Source organism: Rhinopithecus roxellana, chromosome 1, assembly GCF_007565055.1.
Source record: "Rhinopithecus roxellana isolate Shanxi Qingling chromosome 1, ASM756505v1, whole genome shotgun sequence".
Lineage (NCBI taxonomy): Eukaryota > Metazoa > Chordata > Mammalia > Primates > Cercopithecidae > Rhinopithecus > Rhinopithecus roxellana.
In genome coordinates this window covers 107,363,455-107,383,314 of record NC_044549.1, presented here as the reverse complement: position 1 = coordinate 107,383,314, position 19,860 = coordinate 107,363,455, and the positions used below count along the sequence as shown (strand labels likewise).

Sequence of the window (19,860 nt, the reverse complement as noted above, 5' to 3'; positions counted from 1 at the left end):
AGCTCTAAATATATTTTATTTAGTTTAGTAGTTTTATTTGAAAGGTGCAAAGAAGGCTGCCTGTAAATGATCAAGCAGTCCTCCTACCTCAGCCTCTCAAAGTGTTGGGATTACAGGCATGAGACACTGCACTTAATCCCAGTGTACAGATCTTTTATTACCTCCTTGGTTAAATTCTTTTCTAAGTATTTTATTCTTTTTGATACTATAATAAATGAAATTACTTTTAAATTTTTTTCTTGGATAGTTTATTGTTAATGTATACAAATCCTACAAAATGTTTAAATGTTCATGTTGTATTCTGCAACTTTACTGAATTCATTTATTAGTTCTAACAGTTTCTTGATGTAGTTTTTAGAGTTTTCTATATGCAAGATCATATCATCTGGAAACAAAGACAATTTTACTTCTTCCCTTCCAATTTGTATGTCTTAGATTTCATTTTGTTGCCTAGTTATTCTAACTAGGACGTCCAGTATTATATATTGAAAATAATTGGTGAGAGTGGGTGTATTAGTCCGTTTACATGCTGCTGTTAAAGACATACCTGAGACTGGGAAGAAAAAGAGGTTTAATTGGACTTATAGTTCCATATGGCTGGGAGGGCCTCAGAATCATGTAGGGAGGCAAAAGACACTTCTTACATGGCAGTGGCAAGAGAAAAATGGGGAAGATGCAAAAGCCGAAATCCCCGATAAAACCATCAGATTTCATGAGACCTATTTACTATCATGAGAACAGTATGGGGGAAACCACCCCCATTATTCAAATTGTCTCCCACCAGGCCCCTCCCACAACGTATGGCAATTATGGGAGTACAATTCAAGATGAGATTTGGGTGGGGACACAGAACCAAACCAAATCAGTGGGCATCCTTGTCTTGTTCCTGTTTTAAAGGAAAAGCTTTTAGTTTTTCACCCTTGAGTTTGATGTTGCTGTGGGCTGGCCATATGTGATCTTTTATATTGTGTTGAGGTATATTACTTCTATACCTAATTTGTTGAGAGTGTTTTCTTTTTAAATCATAAAAGGATATTGAATTTTGTTAAATGCTTTTTCTGTATCAATTGGGATGATCATATGATTTTTGTCCATTCTTTTAATGTAGTGTATCACATTTATTGATTTGCATATATTGAATCATCTTTGCATCTCAGGGATAAATCCCACTTGATTGTGGTGTATGGTTCTTTTAATATGCGGTTGAATTTGGTTTGCTAGTATTTTGCTGAGGATTTTTGCATCCATGTTAATCAGGAATATTGTTCTGTTATTTTCTTTTCTTTGTAATGTCTTTCTCTGGCTTTGATATCAAGGTGATACTGGCCTCATAAAATAAGTTTGTATTTCCTTCCTTTCTATTTTTTGGAAAAGTTTGAGAAGGATTGGTATTTTATATTCTTTAAATGTCTGCTAGAATTCACCAGTGAAGTCAGGTCCTGGGCTTTTCTTTGATGGGATTTTTTTCTTATTTGTGTAAATGTGTAGGGTACATGAGATATTTTATTACATGTATATAATGTGCAGTGATGAAGTCAGGGTATTCAGGGTGTCCATCACCAAAGTATGATACATTTTTGTTAAGTATAGTCATCCTACTCTGTGATCAAACATTGAATTTATTTCTTCTTACTGTATGTTTGTACTCTTTAACCCACTTCTCTTTAACCTCCTCTCTTCCTACTCCACTCATCCTTCCCAGTCTCTTTGATCTTGTTTTACACTCTCTGCCTCCATGTGTCCAAATATTTCACCTTTCTCATGTGAGAACTTGCGATATTTGTTCTTCTGTGCCTGGCTTATTTCAGTTAAGATAAAATGACTTCCTGTTTCATCCATTTTGTTACAAATGACATGATTTCATTCTTTTGAATGACTGAGTAGTATTCCACTGTGTATACATATTTTCTTTATCCATTCATCCATTCTTGGGCACTTAGGTTGATTCCATATCTTTGGTATCGTGCATAGTGTTGCAATAAACATACAAATTCAGTATCCCTTTGTTATAATGACATATTTTCCTTCTGGTCGATACCCAGCAGTGACATTGCTGGATCAAACTTTTAGTTTTTTTGAGAAATCTCCATACTGTTTTCCATAGTGGCTATACAAGTTTACATTCTCACTAAGAGTATATAAGAGTTCCCTTTTCTCCACATGCTCACTAACAATTGTTATTTTTTGTCTTTTTAACAATAGCCATTCTGACTGGGTGGGGTAAGATGATATCTCATTGTGACTTTGCTTTTCATTTCCCTGATGATTAGTGATTTTGAGCATTTTTTTCATAAACCTTTTGGCTATTTTTATGTCTTCTTTTGAGAAGTATCTATTTGTGTCTCTTATTCACTGTTTAATGGAATTATTTGTTTCTTTCTTTTTTTCCTATTGAGTTCCTTGTATATTCTGGATATTAGTCCCCTGTTGGACAGTTTGCAAATATTTTCTCCCATTCAACAGGTCGTTTCTTCATTCTGTTGATTATTTCTTTTGCTGTGCAACAGCTTTCTAGTTTAATTAAGTCATGAGAGATTTATGATTACTGATTCAATCTCCTTCCTCATTATTGGTCTGTTTCTTCATGATTCAGTCTTGGTAGATTGTATATTTCTAGGAATTTATGCATTTCTTCTAGGTTATACAATTTGTTGACTTATAATTGTTCATAGTATTCTCTTAGACTGCTTTGTATTTCTGTGGTATCAATTATAATCTCTTCTCTTTCATGTCTGATTTTATCTTTCTTTTTCTTTAGATAAGGTTTATCAAATTTGTTATTTTTTCAGAAAAAATCTCTTAGTTTCATTGATCTTTTCTATTGCTTTTCTAGTGTCTATTTGATTTATTTTTGTTCTGATCTTTGTTATTTCTTTCTTTTTAGTAACATTGGGCTTTGTTCTTTTTCTAGTTCCTTGAGGCATGATGTTAGGTTGTTTATTTGAGATCTTTATGTTTTCTTTATGTAGGTGTTTATCACTATAAAATTTACTTTTAGACTTTCTTTTGCTGCATTTCATGTGTTTTAGTATGTTGTATTTCCATTTTTAGTTATCTTAAGATGTCTCCTTATTTTCCTTTTGATTGATTTTTTTGACCCATTGTTTGTTCAGGAGTATGTTGTTTAATCCACAAGTTTTCCTCCTCTTACTGATTTCTAGTTTCATGCCATTGTGTCAAAAAAAGATACTTGGTATGATTTCAGTCTGTGGCCTAACATGATCAGTTATGGAGAACGTTCCACAGGCACTTAAGAAGAATGTATATTCTGTTGCTGCTGGATAAAATGTTCTGTATATGTGCGTTAGGTCCAGTTGGCCTCAAGTGTAGTCCAAATCTACTATTTCCTTATTGATTTTTGGTCTGGATGATCTATCCATTGTTGAAAGTGGGGTATTGAAGTCTCCTCCTGTTGTTCTATTACTGTTTCTCCCCTGAGAACATATATTTACAATTCTTATAGCTGCTGCTGCTTCTTCCTCTTCCTCCTTCTCCTCCTCCTTCTCCTCCCTCTTCCTCTTCCTCTTCCTCTCCTTCTCCTTCTCCTTCTCCTTCTTCTTATTCTTCTTTTGTTTTTTTGACAAAGTCTCACTGTCTCCCAGGCTGGAGTGCAGTGGTACAATCTCAGCTCAAGCAGTTCTCCTGTCACAGCCTCCTGAGCAGCTGGGACTACAGATGCACGCCACCTCACCGGGCTAATTTTTGTATATTTGGTGGAGATGGGGTTTCACCATGTTGGTCAGGCTCATCTCTAACTCCTGACCTCAAGTGATCTGCCCACCTCAGCCTCCCAAAGTGCTGGCATTACAGGCGTGAGCCACCGCGCCCGGCGTCTTACAGCCTCTTAATGCAATGACTTTTTTTTTTTTTTTGAGACGGAGTCTTGCTTTGTCGCCCAGACTGGAGTGCAGTGGCACGATCTCGGCTCACTGCAAGCTCCGCCTCCCGGGTTCACGCCATTCTCCTGCCTCAGCCTCCTGAGTAGCTGGGACTACAGGCGCCCGCCACCGCGCCCGGCTAAGTTTTGTATTTTTTTTTTTTTTTTTTTTTTTTTTTTTGAGGCGGAGTCTCGCTCTGTCGCCCGGGCTGGAGTGCAGTGGCCGGATCTCAGCTCACTGCAAGCTCCGCCTCCCGGGTTTACGCCATTCTCCTGCCTCAGCCTCCCGAGTAGCTGGGACTACAGGCGCCCGCCACCTCGCCCGGCTAGATTTTTGTATTTTTAGTAGAGACGGGGTTTCACCGTGGTCTCATCTCCTCACCTTGTGATCCACCCGCCTCGGCCTCCCAAAGTGCTGGGATTACAGGCGTGAGCCACCGCGCCCGGCGACTTTTTTTTTTTTTTTAAAAAAAAACATTATATAATGCTTATTTGTTTCTTTTTACGGCTTTTCACTTAAATTTTATTTTGTGTGATATAAGTGTAGCAATCCCTACTCTTTTTTTGTTTTTTATTTGCATGGAATATCTTTTTCCATCTCCACACTTCAAGCCTGTGTATGTCCCTAAAGCTGATGTGAGTTTATTATAGGGAGCATGTAATTGAGTCTCTGTTTTTTTTTTAAATCCATTCAGCTACTCTGTGTCTTGATTGGAGAATTAAATCCATTTCACATTCAAGGTAATTATTGATAGGTACGGACCTACTATTGCCATTTTGTTAATTGTTTTCTGCTGTGGGTCTCATGGGCAGTGTTCCACTTGGCTGGGAGAGACACGCACTCACTCACTAAGTTCTCCCTTTTCCTGTGGGAGAAATCGCTGGCCAAGGGAGGTCTCTCTTGGCACTGAGCTCTGCCACCTAGTGGAAGCAGTGATGCAGGAAAAGCAAAATTCTTCTTACCCGCTTCAATTTATCTATTCTGGAAATTTTTATTTTTTATTTTATTTTATTTTTATCTTGTTGTGTCCCCCAGGCTGGAGTGCAGTGGCACGATATTGACCCACTGAAACCTCTGCCTCCTGGGTTCAAGCGATTCTCCTGCCTCAGTCTCCTGAGTAGCTGGGATTACAGGTGTGCGTCACCACACCCAGCTAATTTTTTTGTATTTTTAGTAGAGACAGGGTTTCACCATGTTGGCCAGGCTGGTCTCAAACTCCTGGCCCCAAAAAACTCCAACAGTGTGCTGGAACTTCTCCACTGGACTCCTGGACTTCCACAAAGGTACTCTCATCTGGAGGTAGTTTTCAAAATGGATGCTTCTGCAGTAGGATGGCAGTAAAGAGCTCCTATTTCACCATCTTGCTGATGTCACTTATTCCATCTCATTCTGAATTTGCCATTTATTTATTTATTTATTTATTTTTGAGACGGAGTCTCGCTCTGTCGCCCGGGCTGGAGTGCAGTGGCCGGTTCTCAGCTCACTGCAAGCTCCGCCTCCCGGGTTTTTATGCCATTCTTCTGCCTCAGCCTCCGAGTAGCTGGGACTACAGGCGCCCACCACCTCGCCCGGCTAGTTTTCTGTATTTTTTAGTAGAGACGGGGTTTCACCGTGTTAGCCAGGATGGTCTCGATCTCCTGACCTCGTGATCTGCCCGTCTCGGCCTCCCAAAGTGCTGGGATTACAGGCTTGAGCCACCGCGCCCGGCCTGAATTTGCCATTTAAAATACCTTTCATTTGCTTCTTCCCATCTCTCCTTCTGCTTTATATTGCATATCGTTTTCTTTATTCCTTTATTCCCTTTTTATGTCTACTGGTTTGGAAATAATACTCAATATCATACTCAGAAGGTCTCCATACCTTTTTTTGCATATCTTTTTTCTGGGTTTGATTTTCACATTTCTGAAGATATTCTTTACAAGTTCAGTTAGTAGAAGTCTGTTAGTGGTAAAAGCTGATTTTCCCTAAAAATGTATTTATTTTGCCCTCACTCTTAAGTGATAGCTTAACTAGGCATATAATTCTAAATTGACAGTTGTAACTATTTTATTTTAGCATTTGAAGATATTATTTCACTGACTTTTAGTCTTTTGTAGCTATTAAGAAGTCCAGGCCAGATACAGTGGCTCACGTCTATAATCCCAGCACTTTGGGAGGCCGAGGCAGGCGGATCACGAGGTCAGGAGATCGAGACCATCCTGGCTAACACGGTGAAACCCCGTCTCTACTAAAAAATACAAAAAATTAGCCAGGCGTGGTGGCGGGCGCCTGTAGTTCCAGCTACTGGGGAGGCTGAGGCAGGAGAATGGCGTGAACCCGGGAGGCGGAGCTTGCAGTGAGCTGAGATCAAGCCACTGCACTCCAGCCTGGGGGACGGAGGGAGACTCCTTCTCAAAAAAAAAAAAAAACAAAAAACAAAAAAGCTATCAGCTATCACTCCTTTGTAAGTATTTTATCTTTTTTTGTTTGTTTAAAACCTTTTATTTTTCTTTGATCCTCTTTAAATTTTATTACAATGTGCCTAAATATGAATTTAGTTTGTGTTTCTTTAGGGTATATTCCTTGGAGTGAATTGCTGTTTCATAGAAAAATTTCTTTTTCACCCTCCCTAGACAATTTCAAATTGTTTCCCAATGTGGTTATATCAGTTCACAAGCCAATGACTTTTTCCGTCGTTAGATTGCATTATGTCATATGAGTTTTTGCATGCTTATTTTGTAATTCCTTTGTTAGCAAACAGAGGAAAACTGGTTCTCAGTGCCCCAAAGCAAAAGTTGAATTTGCCTGTTAGTCATCTTAGATATAGAGAGGGAAGCAACCCATCCCACATAAAACAATGACTATATCATTTTTAAGGCATTTAACATTAAGCGTACTTCTTTTTGTCTGATCTTTCTCAACTCCTTGAAAATAAATTGGGTTAAACTTTGTTGAAAAACCCTCTGACTGATATGTATCTCCTTAGGTTCTGAATTTTTCACTTTTTATCTTACTAAATGAACCTATTCATTAATTTGGAACTTGGCGAAGAAATAAGAATCTTTCAGAACCTTTGGCTAAAAGTTCCCGATGCTATTTTTAGAAATTCTGTTTGGTACTTTTCAAAATTGCTTATTCCATACATACATAAATTCTTTATGGATCTTATTCTTTCTTTTAATAGTACTAATTTTGTTTTGTTTTCAAAATGAAAATACCATTTTTTTCTGATTCTAAAATTACCTTTATTTCTGTTTCTAAATATGATAATACATAGAATTGTTTAAGGTTTCTGATGAATCTCTGTGCTTAAGGAGACTGCCTGCATTCTTTCTGGTTTTTAGGGAGAACTATTTCTAAGCCATTTCAGACAATTACATAATTGGGTATCTGTCTTTTTTTGTTGTTGTTGCCTTACAATATTTTGGAAATAGGAGATTCTACAATTACTTTTACATGCTATCTGTTTGTACCTTTTAGGAAGGTTAAAAAAAATCTGTTAGATACAACACCTTTAAAGCACATTTTGTTTCTATAAAAAGATAATTAGTGGTATATTAGTATCATGTGCCTTATTAAACCTTCATGTTCTTGAAAACTGTAATTACAATATCTGTCAATCTTACTGTCTAATCTGCTTTAGAAAAATTAATACATTTTTCCAATATATTTTTTTCCAATTTACCTTTTTCAGCACAGGCTGGGAGAGTAAATGTTTTTGCAGAGTGTAGCCTAAACACAGTACAAATCACACATTACCTTGTTCATAACTGAGAGAACTATACCTACTGGGATCTAAAGAGCAGATTGAAACCAGAAGTAAAATATTCTGTACTCCAGGTGCCTTTAAGGAATAAGCAAAGCTCTTTGGCTGAGCATGGTGACTCATGCCTGTAATCCTAGCACTTTGAAAGACTGAGGCAAGAGGATCCTTTGAGACCAGGACTTTGAGACCTGCCTGAGCAACACAGCCAGGCTCTATCTCTACAGAAAATAAAATAATTAGCCGGGCCTGGTGGCACATGCCTGCAATCATAGCTACTCCAGAGGCTGAGGTGGGAGTTCTAGGCTGCAGTGAGAAACGATCTCACCACTGCACTCCAGCATGGGCAACAGAGAGAGACCTTGTCTCTAAAATAAATAAAAATAAAACAACAATAACAAAACCCAAAGCTCCTCTCTGTGGACTTAAATATATATATATATGTATATATATATTTTTTTTTTGGAGACAGAATCTTGCTCTATTGCCTATGCTGGAGTGCAGTGGTGGGATTTCAGCTCACTGCAACCTCTTCCTCCCGAGTTCAAGTGATTCTCCTGCCTCAGCCTCCCAAGTAGCTGGGATTACAGGTGTGCACCACCAAGCCCGGCTAATTTTGTATTTTTAGTAGAGATGAGGTTTCACCATGTTGGCCAGTCTGGTCTTGAACTCCTGACCTCAAGTGATCTGCCTGACTTGGCCTCCCAAAGTGCTGGGATTACAGGCGTGAGCCACTGCACCCGGCCTAAAAAAATTTTTTTGATGTTATGCAAGAAATCTGATGTAATATACCGATTTGAGGTAATTTAATGAAAAATGCTTATAGAGATATTATAAATGTGTTTATATTAATTACACTAGTCTTCTTAGTAATATTCCCAATGACTTTCTTAAAGGCAGAATTGTGATTTAAGTATTGAATGTCTTCACAACCAATGAAAAGTTAAGACTACATAGAATACTCACTCAGGATATACAGAAGAGGAAAGTACCTTTGATAGCTTTTATTTAATTTTTTAAAATTTGATTTTAAATTTCTTGTATTTGAATTTTATTTGAGTAGGTAATATTTACAAGGTTCAAAATTCAAAAGGCACAAAAGGATACACAATAAGGAAAGAGTCTTTCCCCCATTGCTGTGTGCCACCTACTCAGGGCTCGCCAAGCAATCCAAGTTACAAGTTACATCCAATGGTATTCTACTAATATTCTGTGTGATAGCCTCCTCGCCACCATTTTTAAAACATGATTTTGAAGGAGTTGAAGCCTGTAAAGGCCTTATTAAAGGTGCCTTATTATTTGAAGCAGAAGTAGTGGCTGATTCTATGTCTCCTGACATTTTAGTTCAGGACTCGGTAATCTTTGCACTAAGTCACACTGCTTTTGTAAGGTGGCGAGTTGGCAATGATTAATCAGTGTGGATGGTACAATCCGGTAATTTAAGTTTCGACTGGTTTAAGATTGGGACAACCAGAAAAGGTTTATCAGAAGGGCGGCAAGGGACGAGATTTTTTGGGTCATCAAAAGGAGGCAAGGGTTTTAAAAATCACGTGGTTGACTTTTGCTAAGCCCCAGGGATGGCGCGTGTCAGGCCCAGAGTGCTGATGTCAGCGCGGATCCGAGCCAGGCCTCGGGGGACTGGCGTTCAGACCTAGGGCCGCTCGCATCTCTAACAATTTGAGCCCTACTCTAAGGTGTGGTCACGGTCCCACCCACCCTGATCTCAGACTGGGCACGGTGCGGGAGGAGGGCGGATGAGGCCTCGCCCTCGCCTCTTTAGTAGGTTGGGTGAGTGTAGTGTGCAGGGAAGAGACGCGTCAGCGTCGGGGCCAGCCGGGCAGCCGGATCTTGGGCTACTGTGTCCCAACAGCCGGAGCGGATCAGACCAACCGGCCCTGCCCGCTCGGTCCCCCGCCCTCCAGACCCTACGGTCTCCGTTTCTACGGGCACATGGTTAGCTGCAGACGCCCACAGCCAATCCACTCTGCCAGCCTGCCCCTTCCTCTGCCAAGAGCAGCTTCTTCAGCCGCGCTACAGTTCCGCAGACGCCTGCCCCACCCTGCCCTTCCCTTCCAGGGAAGACCGATCACGCGGCCAAGAACGAGACTCGCAAACTGGGCATTTCTCCGAGCCGGGCTGTAGCAAGTAGCGAGACTCCTCGTGAGAGTGGGAAGGAGCCTTAACAGGCAACCATGTGGCCCAATGGGTTTTCTGTGCCTTTGGGTGCGGGCCAATGAGGCGTGTGGGGCGGGACTTCCGCTTCGCCTCGGTGTTGTCGTCCCTGCTCCTACTCCGGGCTGTGGGGGTCGGTGCGGATATTCAGTCATGAAGTCAGGGTAGGGACTTCTCCCTCAGCGACGCGGCCGGCCGGCGAGACTGTTTGTGTTGCCGGGGCTGGACTTCAAGGTAAGACCCTGTCCGGCTTCGCGGCAGCCGGGCAGCGGGTTATCGAGAGGCCCAGAGAACATACCCCGCTTGTTGGCCCTCGAGCTCGGAGTCGGCCCTGCTGCTGAGATCTTTGCTGCTCCTCTAGAACTGGGCGAGAAGTAAATTAGGCTTTCTGCAAAAGGAATAAAATAGTCTTGTCCTCGGGGGACCGAGTCTCCCCTGCACTGTGATTCTGCGAGTTTGTGTGTGTCCAAAGTTGAGTTACCGGTTTTGCTTCTCTCATTCCCTTCTTGAGGCTGCAAGAGCCTGCCTGGAAAACATGTTTGGAAGGCTTTTCTTAGTCAAGCACCTGCCGCAACGTCCTCGGGGAAATCGCTTGACTTTAGTTGAGGGGGCTGTTTTGTCTTCGGATAGAAGGAGGGCAATCACTTCCTCTCTTTTACCCCCACCCCCTTTTTCTTTCCCTGTAAGCTCAGATTGCAGATTTGGGACGTGACCCCTGCTAGGGCCAGATACTACGATCAGTCAGCAGCTCTGCCTGTACGCTTGACTTGACTTGCACTTATTAAAGAACTTTGTCCCAGAGAGAAAGAGAGAGTGGGCAGACATAGAAGCCAAACAGTAGTATCCCGGAAGCACTCATGCAACTTTGGTGGCAGCCACTCAGTTTTCTCTGCCAGTGTCTGGTAAATTCCTCTATTTTGTCCTAATCTGACAATAGTAAATAGTAAATTTCCAAAACTGTTGTTTCATCATCAGTTTCAGCACCGTGGGCAGCTGCTCGGGTCCTCTCTTGTTGCCCCAAACCTGCCCGGCTATTACTGTTAGTCAGTGATGCAGCAGGAACAGTGAAAACTGATGCATTCCTTTCAACAATGATGTGTTGTTCTCCAAGGAGAACATCTGCAGTTTTTGTTACAATATAAATAAGTAAGGTAGCTGTGCCTCCAAAGAGTTCTTGTGAAGAAACAAATCAATTCAAGATTTAAGGTAGGACTTTCAAGAGTTTATTCTATTTAAACACAATTTTTTTAGTGGGTGGAGATTAGCTCCATATCTAAGTAACAAAACTGGACAGTGGTAGCAATTAAAAAGAACTTTAAACCGGAGGTAAGAAGTGTAGTGCAGTGCTGTAGTGCAGGGCCCATAAGGATTCATTAATAGATTTTAGAATCAATTTAGTACATTGACATAAGCATTAAAAAGAAAGAAAAAAATACCAGAGGACATTGAATGGAATAAAAGTAAGTATTATGGCAGGAAGCTTTTGTTTCAGTTTTTAACAATATGCATGTGTCAAGAGGAAGTTGGAAATGTAAAGTGTATTATGAATTATTGCGAAAACAAATGTTTCAAAAATACTAGATTCCAAATTTGGGAGTCAAGCTGGGTTCAGTTCTGCCACTTACTAATTCTGTGACATTTTCCGTAAATAACAAATGAGTTGTTATGAGGATTAAATGAAACAAAATTTGTCTATTACATAAGTTTTTTTGTTGTTTTGTTGGAAACGATTGAAGAGAAGGACAGTTATTTTTCTCTATGTAGGGAATGAGAACTGTTTTATTAGTTTTTTTTAACCTCTGCCTTTGTTTGAAGCTAGGCAGCTTGACATCTTGTCTCTATGTGTAATGCAAATCTTAGACAAAATCTTGGTTTGAGAGTTATAATACTGAAGGGTTTGGGATAAGTTCTCATCTCTCCTTGTATAAAGCTAATTTTCTCAATAATTTTGGAGGGGCATAAATTGTTGTTAGCATTCAGCTTTCTTCGCTTAATATTTTTCTGCATTCCAGAATAACGTAGATTTATCAGAACTTTTACAGGCACTAACTTTAGCTAATTGAGAGTAGGACTGAGGGTATGACTAAAGGGATAGATTTATGTCTTTGAGTTAAGTTGGATAGGAAGGCATTTTGTGCCTTATAGTTCTTCCCATAGGAGATGTATGAAATGAAATAGTTTAGTCAACTATAATGGTATGTTTTGCTTACTTCGTGTAGTTGTGACCTAAAAATGGTTGGCATTTAAATAACAATATTTTTAAATCTGGGAATTGATGTTTAGCAGAAGGCCAATGAGTTTCAGTCAAAACAGTGTTTTGCACTGTTTGTCATGTTTACCTGTATAGCATTGCATATGATAGTTTCACATGACATAAAAAGGGGAAGAAAGTTGGTAAGCATTGTTACTTTTCCCAAAAGAGGAAACAAAATTACAAGCAATTCCTTTTAATAAAGCGTACTGGTGAGTCATTGTTCAAAAATGTATGTATTCTATAGATATTTATTGAGCATATATAAAAGTAAAATATTAAACTTTTATGAATCTTTCACATTACGCAAAAGTTGATTTGGGAACAACACAGCATATGATTGGTGTTGTCATAGTTTATGTAACGTAGTATATCAATAACAACAAAACAGTAATGTAGCTAATATTGATTGGTTACTATGAGCCAAATACAATTCTAAGCCCTTTGTAATATCTCAGGTGGTTCTTACAGTCGTTGATGTAGTAGATGGTAAATTGTTTCCTTTTTATTTTTATTTTTGGGGGACAGGGTCTTGCTCTGTTGCCCAGGCTGGAGCGATTATGGCTCTCTGCACGCTTGACCTCGTGTGCTCAAGGGATCCTCCTATCTTAGCCCAACAAATAGCTGGGACTACAGTCATATACCCCCATGCCTGGCTAATTAAAAAAAAATTGTTTTTTTGTAGAAACAAGGTCTCGTTATGTTGCTCAGTCTGGTCTGAAACTCCAGGGTTGAAGTGATCCACCTGCTTCAGCCTTCCAAAGTGCTGGGATTACAGGTGTGATACATCGTGCTTGTCTTATCCCCATTTTATAAGTGGGAAGTGGGGGAATTAAGGCATCACAGATACATAACTTGTGAGTTCACACAAGTAGCTGGTGGAGTAGTGGAGTAGCTGGAATTTGAACACAGGTATTCTGACTACGGAACGTCTGTCTCTTTTATGCCTTATTTCATTAAAAATACGGAATGCCGTGGGGCTATTGTGGATTCTTACTTGCTGGTGACTTTCGGTAAGCTCCTCCTCAGTTTCCTTAACTGCTTCCTTATTTGTTTTTGTGGGGATTCAGATAATTTGTGAAGCATCAGATGGAGTATATGTTTAGTAAGTTATATGCCTTAGCGTTTTTTTTTTTTTTTTTCGTTGACGATAAGGTCATTTGAAAGATTGTTAGCAGTTGAAGGAGGGTGGAAAAAAAAAAAGTCCATATAAGGACACTGCCCAAGCAAAGGTATAGAGATAGGAGAAGCAGAGTACATTTGGTAAGGATATGTTTAAGGACTAGACTGGTAAAGATAGATGGATACAGATTATGGAGATTCTTAAATGTCAGACTAAAGATTTTGTATATGATTTTTAGTTAAGAAGAAACTCTCTTTATGGATAATAATTTGTGAACAGGTCCAATGGAAGAGTGGAAGCCTAGAAGTAGGAATACCATGGAGTTTAACTATAGTAGTTGAGGCAAAAAGTGATGATTGTAGTGAAGGTACAGATTTTAAAGATGTTGACATTATAATGACATCGACACTGGGAACTGACCAGAGTATAGGCCCAGGACAAATTTTTGGGAGGATAGTGATGTTATTAGCAGAAATAAGGATATTATCATGAAGAACAGGTTTTGGTGGAAGGAGATTTAGGAGGAGAGAGGATGATAGGGAGTTTACTTTTGGAGCGGAGGAGTTGTTCAGATATTTGGAAATATAGAATGAAAACTGGAAGCTCTGCGTATTCTATGAAAAGGGAAGAGACCAAATGCTTACATTGTAAGGAAATGACCTAAAAGTAACCACTCCTCTGTGGATCAGAGTTTCACAAGAGTGATGTGACTCCTTAAATTCCTCACAAGTACAGATTTCTCAATGAAGATGCACCCATTATTTTTCCCTTTAGTGTATTTTGATTTGTGTCCTGGGAGATCAGGAGGTAAGTCAGTGGGGAGGAAAAATTTTTAGACCTAGCAAGTCTCCCGTTTATTGAAAAAATAGCTAGTAAACTGGAGACTAGGGGTTCTCACATGAAGAATTTTGAGAGTCTGATTTTTGTGTGGTCCCAGGCATTTATAAACATATGTTGAATGTTGAATTGTTGAACATTTGAACATCTCCAGATTTGTTTTCTTTTTATTTAATTTTTTATTTTTTGAGAGGGAGTCTTGCTCTGTTGCCCAGGCTAGAGTGCAGTGGCGTGATCTGGGCTCACTGCAAGCTCCACCTCCTGAGTTCATGTCATTCTCCTGCCTCAGCCTCCCGAGTAACTGGGACTACAGGCACCCGCCACCATGCCTGGCTAATTTTTTGTGTTTTTAGTAGAGACAGGGTTTCACTGTGTTAGCCAGGATGGTCTCAATCTCCTGACCTCGTGATCTGCCCGCCTCGGCCTCCCAGAGTACTGGGGTTACAGGCGTGAGCCATCACACCAGGCCCAGATTTGTTATTTTTATTATCACTTCTTTGTTACTTTGAATTGGTTAATAGCAAAACACTTAGAATCAGAGAGCCTGTGTGCTTGTTATGGGGGACAATGAAAGTCAGGGTGCAACTGATGAGATTGTATTTTACTTATAGCCAGGATTGTGGAAGAAGAGACTCAAAGGGTAAGAGGCTTACCATTTTTTCCATTCTGTAAAACGATGTTGATGACAATACTAATTCTGAGAGTTGTTTTGAAATACTGAGTTAATATATGAAAAGTGTCTGGTACATGATAGATAGTAATTGAGATGTTTTTGTTATCAGTATTATTATCTTCATAAGTGGGGGCAAACACAGAGATCCCAGAACCTATTATAAGAAAAAAATTAAAACAACTGGAGGCCCTTTGTACTTGAAAAAGGGCTCAGGACTAAGTCATAGAAAGACTGCAGGTTTCCTTTCTCGGAAGATTTTCTAGGGTTTGGTACAATTGGGTAGAGCATGATGTTGAATTAAGTATTAAAATATGTCCATCTCAACTATTTTCAGTTTCCTGTCAAGTTCTCAGTAACTGGCCAATGAAACAAACCAACAGAAAAATATTGTTGAGCATGATAAGAAGGTTTACATATCTTGTCATACCATTTTTGGAAACATTACTTGGATCCTACTACTTAGGGATTTTTCTGTAACATTTATTCACTCAAACATTTGTTGAGTACCTTGTATATGAGGCACTGTTCTAAAGAGAAAAATCCTTGCCCTTATGGAGCTTATCTGCTAATGGGAGAAATAAGGTGCATTTTCATAATAGATGGTAATTAGATTTTTCTCGTACTATGTATTTATACCTATTTAAGCAGATGGTAATAATGAATACTATACCAGATTGTAACTAATTTTGCAGAGCATTTGAAAGAAGGGACCATGTCTTTCTTATTCACGTTTGTCTCTCCCTTTTCCCCTTTCTCCCAGTGGAATGGCTTAGATGGATTTAATGCTCAACAAATGTAGGTACTCATCATATGTTTATTACAGGGAGAAGGTGTTAAGGCAGAGGCTAGATAGATCTTAAAGATTAAAGGAGTCAGTTAAATGTGGCAGGTATTAAGGACCCATGTACCCCCTAGATTGAGGGTGAGAAGAAGAGAATCTGGCCGGGTGTGGTGGCTCACGTCTGTAATCCTAGCACTTTGGGAGGCCGAGGTGGGCAGATCACTTGAGGCCAGAGTTCAAGACCAGCCTGGGCAACATGGTAAAACCCCATCTGTACTAAAATACAAAAATTAGCCAGGCTTGGTGGCGCGCTTATGTAATCCCAGTTACTTGGGAGGCTGAGGCAGGAGAATCGCTTGAACCTGGGAGGCGAAGGTTGCAGTGATCCGAGATCGTGGCACTGTTCTCTAGCCTGGGTGGCAGAGCGTGACTCTGTCTCAAAAAATAAAATAAAATAAAATAAAATAAAATAAAATAAAATAAAATAAAATAAAATAAAATAAAATATAAAAATAAAAAGAGAATCCCCTGGCTTATCTATGAGGTTGGAATAGAAATAAAGTTATATTTAGCTGAAAGCATCAGCATTATGGGAGTCTGGGTGTCACCCAACATTCCCACTTATTAGCTGGGTGACTTTGCATAAGTATCTTAACCTCTCAGTTCATTTCCTCGTCTGTAAATGAAGCAGTTGTAATTGTCCAGTTAAAAGTCTTCTTTTACCACTTCTTGTAAAATATCTCTTGCACTAATGTTTCACTTCACTAATGTAGATAATATAGAACCAAGCCTGAGCTTCCACTGAATAAGCATCAAACTAAATATATACTCTTAGTTAATAAACTAATGTTTAAGAAAAGATGTCTACAAAATTTGTTGATGCTATTTACCAGTAAGGCTACATTGTAATTTTAAAAAATAGAGCAAAATATTACCTAATATATAGTTTCCCCCTTTGCCATTATGTAAAGGAAAACTAAGCCATAGTATTTTAGACCTTAATAATGGATAATACTCACTTCCATATTTTAATTTATGCAACAGTTACTTGCCTCTGATATTGTGCTAGATGTTAGGTATTGTATATAGAATTAGAAAATGTATAGCTTCTAACTTCAAGGAGCTTAAGGAATAATGAGAGTGATGGACCATTTAGTTGTGTTGCATTTTGGTGTCATAGAGAAGCATATAAGGAGAGTCTGGGAGAAGAGAAAGTGTACATGGTTAGAAAGAAAAAAGACTGGAGGAATGGCAAGGAACTAAGCTAAATATACAAAGAGGAGCCAGTTTATGAAGAACTTCTTTGCTAAACCACAATTTAGTTCTGAACTGTATTCTGAAAACTGCTTACTCTGTTAAGGAATTTTATGCAGGCAGTAACATAATCAGGCATTTTTATGTCTACCTTTATATTCCTCTTAAGAGAAGGTGATCCCTGAGGAAGATATTTGTTATTTCTAGTTGTTTCAATGATGTAGATCTTCCTGAGGAAATCGGTGTTTTTAACTTTGAAGTAAAGTCTGAGGAACATTGTCAATTTTGTGGTTATGGAGTTAATAATAATTAAATATTAATGATCATGAAATATTCAGACATTAAAACATTTAAATGTTTATTGCCACATTAATGTGAACTGAAAAGAAAACTGAAATTTTGGGATGTTTTGTGCTTTGATATAAGGGAGCTCCTGGTCACCTACAAGAATTTGGCTTAGAATCATTTTTAAGGAGTTAGAAATATGTTGACCTTGAATTGATTGAACATGAATGTAGTTCAGGCTTGCTCGCTCTTTTCTTTTCTTTTCTCTTTTCTTTTCTTTTCTTTTTTTCTTCTTTCTCTCCCTCCTCCCTCTCCCTCCCTCCCTCCCTCCCTCCCTTCCTTCCTTCCTTCCTTCCTTCCTTCCTTCCTTCCTTCCTTCCTTCTTTCCTTTCTTCCTTCCTTTCTTTCCTTTCTTTCCTGCTTTCTTGTTTTTTCTGTTGCCTTGGTTGGTCTCAAACTCCTGGCCCCAAACAATCCTCCTTCCTCAGCTTCCTAAAGTGCTGGGATTACTGGCATGAGTCACCACTCCCTGCCCAGGCTTCGTTTCTAATGATAGAAATATCCAGAAAAACTTTATAGCGGGAATGAATTTCCACTGGGAAATAATCCTAGTAAGGAGCTGGTGATAAATGAACATTTCTGAATGAAGTCATGAGGGAGAAACATCGACTTTATTTAGACATAAAACACCTCATTAAATGTTGAAGAATACTTTATTTGCATAATTACTATGCTTGTCATTTACACATTTGACCTTCAAAGAGGAAGAACTGCTTATAATTTCCACATTTATCCAACACGGATTATAAATGTTAATTGCTTTTTTTGGAAAAAAGATTGAGGTAAAAATTCACGTAATTAACCATTTTGAAGCAACAGTTCAGTGGCATTTAGTATATTTGCAGTATTGTGCAACCATCACTTCTGTCTAGTTTCAAAATATTTTTATCACTTTAAAGTAAAATCTCATACCTATCAAGCAGTTACTCCTCATTCCCTGATGCCCCTAGCTCATGGCAACCAAATCTGTTTTCTGTTTTTATGGATTTACTTATTCTGGATATTTTATATAAAATTTTATATAAATTGAATTATTCAATATTTGAGTTTTTGTCCCTGGCTTCTTTCATTTAGCAAAATGTTTTCAAGGTTTACTCACATGTAGCATGTATCAGTACTTCTTTCCTTTTTATAGCAGAAGAATATTCCTTTGCATGTATATATATCAGTTTGTTTATCCATTTATCCATCGATGGATATTTGGGTTGTGTCCACCTTTTAGTTATTATGAATATGTTGCTGTGAATATTTGTGCCCAAGGATTTATTTGAGTACCTGTTTTCACTTCTTCGGGTATATACTAAGAATGGAATGCTGGGTCTTATGGTAATCCTGTTTAGCTTTTTGAGTACCTGCCAAACTGCTTTCCACAGTAACTAAACCATTTTACATTCCCACTGAATGTGTGAGGGTTCCAATTTCCCTACATTCTTGCCTACGCTTATCTGTTTTTAAGAAATGATAATTGCCATCCTTATGGGTATAAAGTGGTATCTCACAGTGGTTTTGATTTGCATTTCCCTGATAACTAATGATTTTAAGCATCTTTTCATGTGCTTGTTGGCCATGTGTATATCTGCTTTAGAGAAATGTCGATTCAAGTTCTTTGCCCTTTTAAAAAAATACGTTGTTTGTGTTTTTGTATTGGGTTGTGTTTTTATATACTCCAGATACTAGACTGTTCATTATCAAATATATAATGTGCACATGTTTTCTTCCATTCTGTGGATTTTTTTTCAATTTTTTGATAATGTCCTTTGATCAATAAATGTTTTGAATTTTGAAGAAGTCCATTTTATTTATTTGACTCATGCTTTTGGTGTCATATCTAAGAATCCATTTCCAAATCCCAGGCCGTGAAGATTTATCCTATGTTTTCTTCCAAGAGTTTTATAATTTTAGTTCTTATATTTAGCTCACTGATTCATTTTGTGTTAATTATTGTATATGGTGTTAATCCCAACTTCGTTGTCTTGGATGTGAATAGTTGTCCCAGCACCACTTGTTGAAGACACTGTTCTTTTGTCATTGAATGGTCTTTGGCATCTTTAAAATCAATTGGCTATAGATGTATGAGTTTATTTTTGGATGCTCAATTCTACTCCTTTGGTCTATATATCTATCGTTATGCCAGTGTCATGTTGTTTTGATTACTGTAGCTTTGTGGTAAGGTTTTGAATTTGGGAAATGTGAGTTCTCCAGCTCTGTTCTTCTTTTTAAAAATTGTTTGGCCTGTTTTGGCCCCTTGCAATTCCATATGAATTTGAGAATCAGCTTTTCCATTTCTGCATAAAAGGCCATCAAAATTTTGATAGGTAACGTATTGAATCTGTAGATTGCTTTGGGTAGTATTGCCACCTTAACAATATTAAGTCTTTCAGTACCTGGATGTGTGTTTGATATCTTTCAGCAGTGTTTTTGTGTTTTATGGTTTTCAGTGTACAAGTCTCTCACCTCTTTTGTTATATTTATTCCTGGGTGTTGTATTCTTTTGGATACTATTATAAATGGAAGTTTTTCTTAATTTAATTTTTGGATAGTTCATTGCTGGGGTGTAGAAACACAGCGGATTTTGTGTGTAACATTTATTGTCTTTGACAGTCATTTAGTTTCTTTTTTCCATATACAAGCTGAATCACGTGAATAAATAAAAAAGTAGAAAGTGGAACACTAAAGAACTTGATCTGTAAGATGTCTGATTTCCCTGAATGTGGAAACTATGAAGTATGTTTTTAGCATAGTGTTGAACGATTATCTTACTATACTTGGGCTATTCCATTTCTGGTATCATGTTACATATATTT

At 38.5% G+C, this 19,860-nt stretch overlaps 1 protein-coding gene across 4 annotated transcripts in view; it reads left to right on the top strand.

Annotated features, from left to right (window-relative positions):
* Positions 1-9,372: 9,372 nt before the first annotated feature.
* Positions 9,373-19,860, top strand: part of RNF13 (ring finger protein 13) — a 165,894-nt gene continuing 155,406 nt past the window's right edge. For 2 of the 4 annotated variants that reach the window (XM_030928867.1, XM_030928881.1), the window contains exon 1: positions 10,790-10,998. The gene's annotated coding sequence lies outside the window, so the exon portion shown is untranslated. Of the gene's footprint in view, positions 10,027-10,789; positions 10,999-19,860 lie in introns of those variants that run through there. The other 2 variants (XM_010356844.2, XM_030928876.1) reach the window with 2 other exon arrangements.